The following is an 8,883-nucleotide window of genomic DNA, read 5'->3' as shown; positions in this document are numbered from 1 at the left end:
GGCAGATTCCCCTTAGGAAGGATCTACTGACTCAGAGACGGGGCACCTGGCTGGCACCTTTGGAAACTTCATGTCTGGTCCCTGGACCGGATGCAGAGGTTCTAGGTGACCTACCCAAAGATGTAGTTGACACCATCACTTTGGGAGGGGCGCGTTTCCCGAGACACCACTTGCGCCTGAAGTGGAACTTGTTAAGTTGAGTGGTGTTCTTCTCGATTGAGAGAGAAGACCCTGGAGATGCCCGATCAGGGTGCCGTTGCTTTCCTGGTCTCCCTCCACCCTTAAAGTCTATGTCGCTGCGATTGCTTGCAAACCCGGTGACCCGATGGAGAAGTCTGGAGGCATGACCTGGTCATCAGGTTCCTTAGTGGGGCGAGAAGGTTAAATCCTCTTCGGCCCCCCTCCAAACCATCTTGGGACTTCTGCCATTTCCAAGAGGATAAAAAACAAAAAGAGGCGCAGGCAGCTCGCACAGGACACTGGAAGGGGCAGCATCCATGGCAGGCTTTGGTAGGGATCCCAATTTGTCAGTCACCCCGGCGTGGCGTGGACAGTGATTGACTGAAAGGGAACATCGATTGCGTATGTAACCCTGAAGGAGAGGAGAATGGAGAATTCCGTCCCATGTGCATAGCCTGCTGGTACCACCGGCTGGTGACCGGGTCACCGACTCTGCTCCTCAGTGAAAACCTGGTATGCATTGCATCTGCTGCCTTTTATGCTCCGCACGCCGTGATCAGCGGCAGCTGGATGCAATCATCGCATGCCAATGTACACTGGCTGGTTTAGTCTCTTTCTCTCAGGCGAGATCCCAATTCGTTGGTCACCCGGCGTGACATCTCCGTTCCCTCCTTCAGGGGAATGAAGGTTACATCACGTAACCAAGACGTTTCATTTGAAGGAAGGTTTTAAAAGATTTGTTATGATTGCTGCTCATCTCCTCACCTCTCTAGATTGGTAGAATCGCTCCCTCCAGTTCTCGGCGCTTCACCTCCCGGTGTCTCTGTTGAGCAGCTGTATGCCCGTAGAAACCGAGGCATGAGCTGGTAGGAATCAGAAGGCGACTCTTAGCTTCATCCGGCTCTCCCTGAAGGCCTGTGGGCGACAGGACCAAGCCCAGCTTCAGTCCCACAGCACAGTTTAGAGTCTCTGGGACAGGGTTTATTAGAGTTCAGGATTGTCATGACTTACTTGGATTTCCTTCTTGGTGACTCTGCAGCCATATAGTTCCTCCTGGCTCTCGCAAGAAGCGTGAAGCAACCTGCAAAACAACGCACGCTTTAAGCTTCCAAAGTAGAGGTGTAGCGGTTTACGCATTCATATGGAGTCTTTCCAACAGCAAATTTTTGGTTTGGCCACGACAGATATTGCTGTATAAATGCCTCAGTTCAAACTCCAGCCACGATCACTCCTTCATCTTTACTACTAGTTTTATTGAAATAAACATGAATAGAACATCTCCATGCAATCACCAAATCTGTGTTTCAGCCGCAGAAAGATATCAGTAAAACTGCTTGTAAACAAGCATTTAATTTACCTCAGGCAAATAATCAGTGTCTCAGCTTGTTTTTTACTAGAAAAATCAAGTCTACAGAAGAGCATTTCGCCAAATATTAATCTATATACTTATTATATTTTACTTTACTTGTTTGTGATGTGTTAATTATTTAATATATGTTTAAATAAATGTTACCAAACAAGTTATGGCAGCCACTGTGTAAATGAATATATTTCAACAACAAATAGAAATGTTATAATTTAGAAGTTAATTTAAAAAATGCATTATGTGCAATTTACGTGTTTGGATTTACGTGTTTGAGTGTTGATTATAGTTAAAAATAAATAGTAATTGAATTTAAGTTTTGACTCTATTGTTAACTGTTAATGCCCCTCAAACGAAGTTCGTTTTCATTCTTCGTTTGGGGGCAAAAAGAAGTTTGAAAAGGCTGAGCGACGGTATACTGTTTCCGAACATTCCGACACCTCCACGCTGCTAGAGGCGGGGTGTAGATTAATGTAAACATGACTTGCGATGCTCACGCTTATGCCCTAAACACAACAACGATGAAATGATGAAGTGTAGGCAATCTATGTATGAGACGGGCACCAATGGTCAGAATATTATAGACAAAAGAATAATGATGCAGTTCAAGAGTCAAGTATTATGTTTGCAATACAAAAAAGAACCATAAGCAGTCCTTTATGGGAAGTGTGAGATGTCTCCCATAGTCTGTAAAACTTTAGCATGATGTGAAAAAAAAAAAAATATTGGAGTCGGTCTGTTTTTTATTAGTGTTCATTTATTTTATTAAACTGGATAAAATGTTACACCTTTTTATATTTTATGTGGTGTCATGATAAAAACAAGGTTTTGTTGTTATATGTTCGTTTTGGCATTTAATTTATTGTATACCCTTTTAAATTCGTTTATTGAGAAAGAAAAACAATAGCAGCAGCAGTATGGTGTAACATTTATTTATTTGAAACATGTATTTGGTACTTGCTGCCTTATGACTTTACTTCTTTCGTTCCGTTTCTTTTCATGGCTTTGGAAAACTTATCTTCAGGAATGTTTCTCTGCATCACTCCAGAATTTGGTGCGACACCAAGCTTACGTTGCAATTTCTTTTATAGGAATTAAATAGCTTTCTCTGAATCTTTAAAAGTCTCTCGTGAGCGATTGTACAGGAATTAGCGGCTATATCTGTGCCAGCTCAGCTATTCACACACTCAGTGTATTCATGTTGCTACTGACTAGGCCGGAGATATTGTTCTCTCTTGCCTGACCTCCGCTGAATGAGAAACGAACCGGGGAAAAAATAAAAATAAATCACACGTCAAAGAAGGTGGGTATAAGAACACACCCACCGATTTGGCGTGTCGTCTACCTGAACCAATGGGAAGCTCTAAAGGTGTTTAGGAGCCAAGCGAACTCCCCTGGTAGAGTTAAACTTTGTTCAGTTGTTTGAATCCGCCAAACAACAAACTCAAAGCGTAACTTTGTTTCAACCTGATTTTGTTCGACATGGCGTCATATCAGTTTGTTCTTCGATTTCGTTTGAAGTATATCGGGCCTTTACCTTATAGTAATGTAAAAGTTTAGAGCAGAAGCTGAGGTAGATTTTTCATCCTAAGAAAATGTTTATTATAATAGTGGAATTTATTTAAAGAAATAGCAATTTGTTTAATAAACCACTGATAAAATAATAATAATAATAATAATAATATCAATAATAATAATACAAACAATATTATGTTTAGTTTTTCCCCTGCTTGCTGTTCGTGACGTTAAAACCAGGCATAGCCTACCGATGTGTCATGTCTGTGTAGCATTGGCCTTATTCCCACAGCATGTCATCTGCTTAACAAAACCTAGTCAGAAGAGACCTCACAGAGCAAAACCAATTATCATGAGCGTTTAGAGTATGCTTACCACTGAATGTAGAGGTGAACTCTCTCAGTCTTTTTGTAATCAGTTCTCCACTTTCGGTGTGAAATGTATAATTGACACATCCTGAGGACCACAAGAAACGCGGCCAAAGGCTCAAAAAACAAAAGCAAACAGGAAAGAAGTGCAATACACACCTCAACTAGGGACTTGCAATTGCAGCTCATGAAAGTGGAGTTACCATCAGGTGATGATTTAATTTCATTGAGATAGAATTTTAAATTAATCATTCTTTCTTCTGGACATTCCTCTTCATTGATGTTCTGAGATGATAGAAGATCAGCATGTCAGGGGTTTTAGTAACAAATGCAAAGTGCCATTTAGTTTATTTTGGGAGAGAAAATGCTTGAAACTCTTACTGGATAATATCCGTGTCTGTAGTTCCTGCATGTCCTTGGCGCTCTGAGGTTTCTTGAGGGAGGAGTTGGACCACTGCAAAGAACCAAGGGCAAGAAATTAGTTTCTTCCCCTGCTTTAAATGGCTGCATCCCAATTCCTGAAACTATTGATGGTAGATTGCTGGAGAACAGTGGCTCTTTGGCGTTTCAGACTATGTGTCCAAGCAGCTAAAAGTGATCTTTTCCTCAAAATGAATACAGGTGATTCAGTAAGGAGCCACACACTTATGTGTGGCTGGGAAGCTCATTCTCCCATATAGACTGTTTGCCTCCTTACCAGTCATTGTAGGAGCTACTTGTGAGTTCTACTACCACACCATCCTACCGAGAAGCTACTCAAAGAGTTCAGCAAAGAATTCTCCTTACTAGTATTAATAGTATGCATTTTAATCTCTAATAGAAGCAATTTTGCCAAAAAATTCTCCCACAGCACCAGCTCAAATTCAATCAAATCAATTTTCTTGGTTTTGGGTGCAATCTGACTAGCTAATGTATTTATGGCATTTTTCCAAGAGATCTGTATTTTAGAGATTTTAGCTGATGGCAAGATACACCCGCAGGTCACAGGTCAGATGACCTCCAAGACCACCTCCACAGACACCACAAAATCCTCATCCTCCAGCACACACCTTTGCAGTAGGCGAGCCCACATCTCCTTTTTGCATTGTTAAATCACTATCAACATTTTGTAGAGACTTATTCAGGTAAAACTGGTTTTGCAGTTTTTCTCTGGGAAAAGAGTGATCCTGCAGGCATTTTTACTTTTGGAATATATACATTTTTATGTAGATTTTATTGTTAATGAGGGTTTTTTAGATTTGTAGAGTATTTTTTTATTTTGAAGGGAAGGATTGAAATTGCCAATAAGTTTAGGCCACCCAGACCTGGCACAGAAGGACCTAGCAGTGTATTATTGCATGTTTTACAGATACTCTTAAGCTCTAGAGTTGGTTGATTTTAAATCATTAAGTTAGCATTCACTTAGTGTATTTGCTTTTTAGACATATCTTCAATTAAAATATGGAAAATTGAATATGTAATGCTATGCCTCGGGGTTATAGAATAATTTGACCTTTTAAATTAATCTTTGTTACTGGGATTCTGCTTGTCTATCACGGTTATTCATCTAAACTTTCCAAAACGAAAATCTTAAATAGAATAGTTCATTTTGTATTTTACAATAATGACATTAAAATCAGATACATATTTTAATTTTAATCCCATAAAAGTATATCTAGGATGGATTCTTATTCCTCTTGTAATATTTTTTGTTATTTAACAACTAAAAGAGCAAATGTTTTATTCCTATATAAACACATTGGCTGATGCATCATTTGAACATGCTAAATTATCTGAACAGATATTATATAAATGTGTTCTTGTTCATCTTACCCTTATGTAAAACATTGTAAGGAAATATTGTACTGTATCAAACTGACATTTTTTGGGAAAAGCAGGAACACAATGCTGCATCTCTGAAGGCTAAATTCAGTGGCAAGGACTCAACTGATTATAGGCCTTAATCGATAACAGTATTCCGAAGAAGCAGAGTCACACAGTCCGGGCTACAAATCCAGTATGTTTTGGTATGCTTATTGTTAGGGTTAGAGTCATGAGCAAATGCTGTGAAAGACTGAAATATAGCAGAATGAAGGTGTTTCAAACAACTTGTCTGTGGCCTAATGTGACGTCCAGCGGGTGGAGATCGGCTGCGAGTGGCCTTTCCAGTCAGCAGCGCCGCTATTAAATAACTAGCTAGCGCTATTCTAAACACAATCAAATGTTGGAGTAAAAGCTACCTGCAAGAAATAACCTCTCAAGGGGGTTTATCTACACATTCCTCCTCGAGCGTTAGCGAGGGTAAGATGCGCGAGGGAGCTAGAGCCGTCTCACCCACAAACACAGAGCGCACAAACAAAATCAAACACACGGCACAGAAAACCGACTGCCGCGAGCGCACGGTTTGTGTGTAAAACCTCACACAGAGCAGCAGAGTCAGAAGGAACTGACAGAGAGTATAAACCCCGCACAGAGAGAGACTTACGAAAGCGGGCCGTGTTTTCTTGCTGCGAGCCGTGTTCTCCAGCTCGTCCCCCGTCGCCTCTCCGTGTCCCAGGTGGAGTCATATTCACACACCAGATCGTCGTCCATCCCTGAAGACCATGTGAACGGTGATAAGTGCGATCAGTAAGCTGGGGTGGGATGGGGTTCCGCTACAGCTCCATTGGATGTGCAGTGCTCGGCGGCCTCACTGCGTTCCCCACTGTCACTCTCTCAGTGGAGTCTGACCTGTACACACTATTATATACACTCCTGTTCTGTAGCATCATCATCATCATCACCATCACCGTTATTACGTGTATTATTTATATTACATGGGTGTCAAACTCACGAGCAACCTAAGTGTAACCTTATGTGTGTGTGTGTGTGTGTGTGTGTGTGTGTTTAAACCATGCTGTACCCAGGACAGATGCTCATAATTAATCCAGAATGAGTGTTGATCATTTTATATGTTTGGATCAAGCCATTTGCAAGGGTTTTTTTTTTGTCTCATAAAATACATTGTTATGTAAGATAAACACATATACACACACACACACGACACGATTTCTGAAATATTATCAGGGAAAAATGACTTTCAGATTATGGCAATCTGTTTTAACATTTGATTTATAAACTGCACTAGTATTTAATTTAACGTTACTAGTAATTTTTTTTTAGATACTGGTATATTTTTCCATTAAGTAGCTCTTACCAGGTACTTATCATTAGGTAGTAGTGCTTGATGCTTTAGTCTGTCATTAGATCTGTCATTGAGATATCAACTATTTTGTTTACGGCTAGTACTGTATGTATTCCACTAGTGACAGATTGTAAAGCAGTTTTAACATTTAATTTATAAACTGCACTAGTATTTATTTAACGTTACTAGTAATTTTTTAGATACTGGTATATTTTTCCATTAAAGTAGCCTACTGAGTACTTATCATTAGGTATTGGTGCTTATTCTTTAGTCTGTCATTAGATCTGTCATTGAGTATCACGATTTTGTTGTTGACGAGTATGTAATTCCAACTAGTGACTAGTAATGTGTGCCTGTGCCATGGGGAGAGCATTGGCGTAGCAGCGCAAAAGGTTTGGTTTGATTCCCAGAGAACACTATGTTGGTAAAAACAACCAAATGTTAGCCGTAATACACGGTAAGTCCGCTTTGGATAAACGTCTGCTAATGCATAAATAAAGAATATACTGTTTCCACTTGCCGTCCGTGTATTATATATATTATGATATTATTGTACTCGTACGTTTTCAACATTTAATCACTGGTATATGTTGGGACTGTGTGATCAATGTACTAGAGACTATAGGTCATGAGGTGGGCGGGGGGGTGGCGGGTAGTGTGCTTATCCTGTATGAGGTGGGAGTTGATTTGTCTGTGGTAAAGTTACTAGACTTCCTCCATATCTTATTTAGATACTGATGCTACTCGCACTAATATAATACTCAGTATTTATATTAGATTATCTTGTAACTATCCTTCCACGAGTTACTAGGAAAATACTGTATTCATTACTATACTATACTGATTTCAATTAGTGACTATTAGCTATTATATTGTTCGTGAGTTACCCATTAAAAATTTTTCCTGTGGGCATTTACTTGTCTATGGTGATCTTGTCATTGTAAATACTGCACCTACTCAGTTGACTGGTAGGTATTCCACTAGTGACTGGAGTGTGTATTTTTTTTTTTGTACTGTAGTGTGTCATTGGGTACTAGTACATATTGTTTAGATACTAGTATGCATTTATTAGATACTAGTATTGTACCTTATATATAGTCCTTTTCCAATAGAACTAGTATTTATTCGAATGCGTTCCTAGCTACATTTTTTTTGATTTTAACTAGTACATCTTTTAATTGAACTCTACTGTAGGACCTTTGGACTACTCATAAGATGAGTAAGAAAGCAGATCTGACAAGATAAGAATTGTTACTAGTAGTAATTAGGAAAAAATACTAGTGTCTAATAAATAAGTACTAGTACCTACCTAATGAATAACTACTAGTATCTATTAAATAGGTTCTAGTATCCAATAAATGAGTACCAGTATCTTAAAAAATAATTACTAGTGCAGTATCTAATGAATGCTTACTAGTAATGTTTAAATAGATACTAGTCACTATTGCAATTATTACTTGTCAGAAATTAAAAGATTATGTCAAAAACAGAATTACTACAACTCTCTGTTCATTTGGAGATATCTCTAACCTCATAAAGAACTAGTGAGAATGTATTTGGAGATAACTTCATTTAAACAGATCATCACATAAATATGAGTACCTTTCCACCATCCAATCAGAGTCCACATGGTAATACAATACATTAATATGCTGAATTAATTGGATTGTTAAGTAAGGCTAAATGGCTTTGTATGTTAGCCTGTCTTGCTAATTGGTTACCATTTAAACACAAGGAAAGATTACAAACCTGTTGTCTAACAAAAGTATAATGCTATGAAATTCACCTCACAACATCTGTTGAGTCTTTGAAATAACTTATTTTTGTGATCTGACATTAAACAGAATGAGACAGAAATCATGCCAATTTATATTATTTTATACAGTGATAAAGGCTATGTCGATTAGCATTGCATTTTAAATATACTTTATGCTTATAAAAATACCCGAGATGGCTTGAAGAGCACAGATAAAACCATATATTGTTGCAGTCAGTGTTTAATTCATGTTTCATTAGTAAAACGTCTATCTGCATGTTATTCAGCGAATGCATCTACAGCAAAAGCAGAATGTCTTTGTCCATATAAGGGATTTCCCTAAACGTCATCAGTGAGTCTCACTCAGGGCCGTAGCTGCGGTTTGCGGGGCCCCAGTCCAGGTTGTTCCAGTGGGTTTAATTTGAAATGTATGTTTTATTTATTTATTTGTGCTATTTACACAATTTTTAAAGGAACACTCCACTTTTTTTCCAACTCAAGTCAACAAACTTTTCTGCCATACCATGGGTGCAGCAGA

This window comes from Cyprinus carpio, chromosome B23 (genome assembly GCF_018340385.1).
Source record: "Cyprinus carpio isolate SPL01 chromosome B23, ASM1834038v1, whole genome shotgun sequence".
NCBI classification, from domain to species: domain Eukaryota; kingdom Metazoa; phylum Chordata; class Actinopteri; order Cypriniformes; family Cyprinidae; genus Cyprinus; species Cyprinus carpio.
This window is presented reverse-complemented; position numbering follows the sequence as displayed.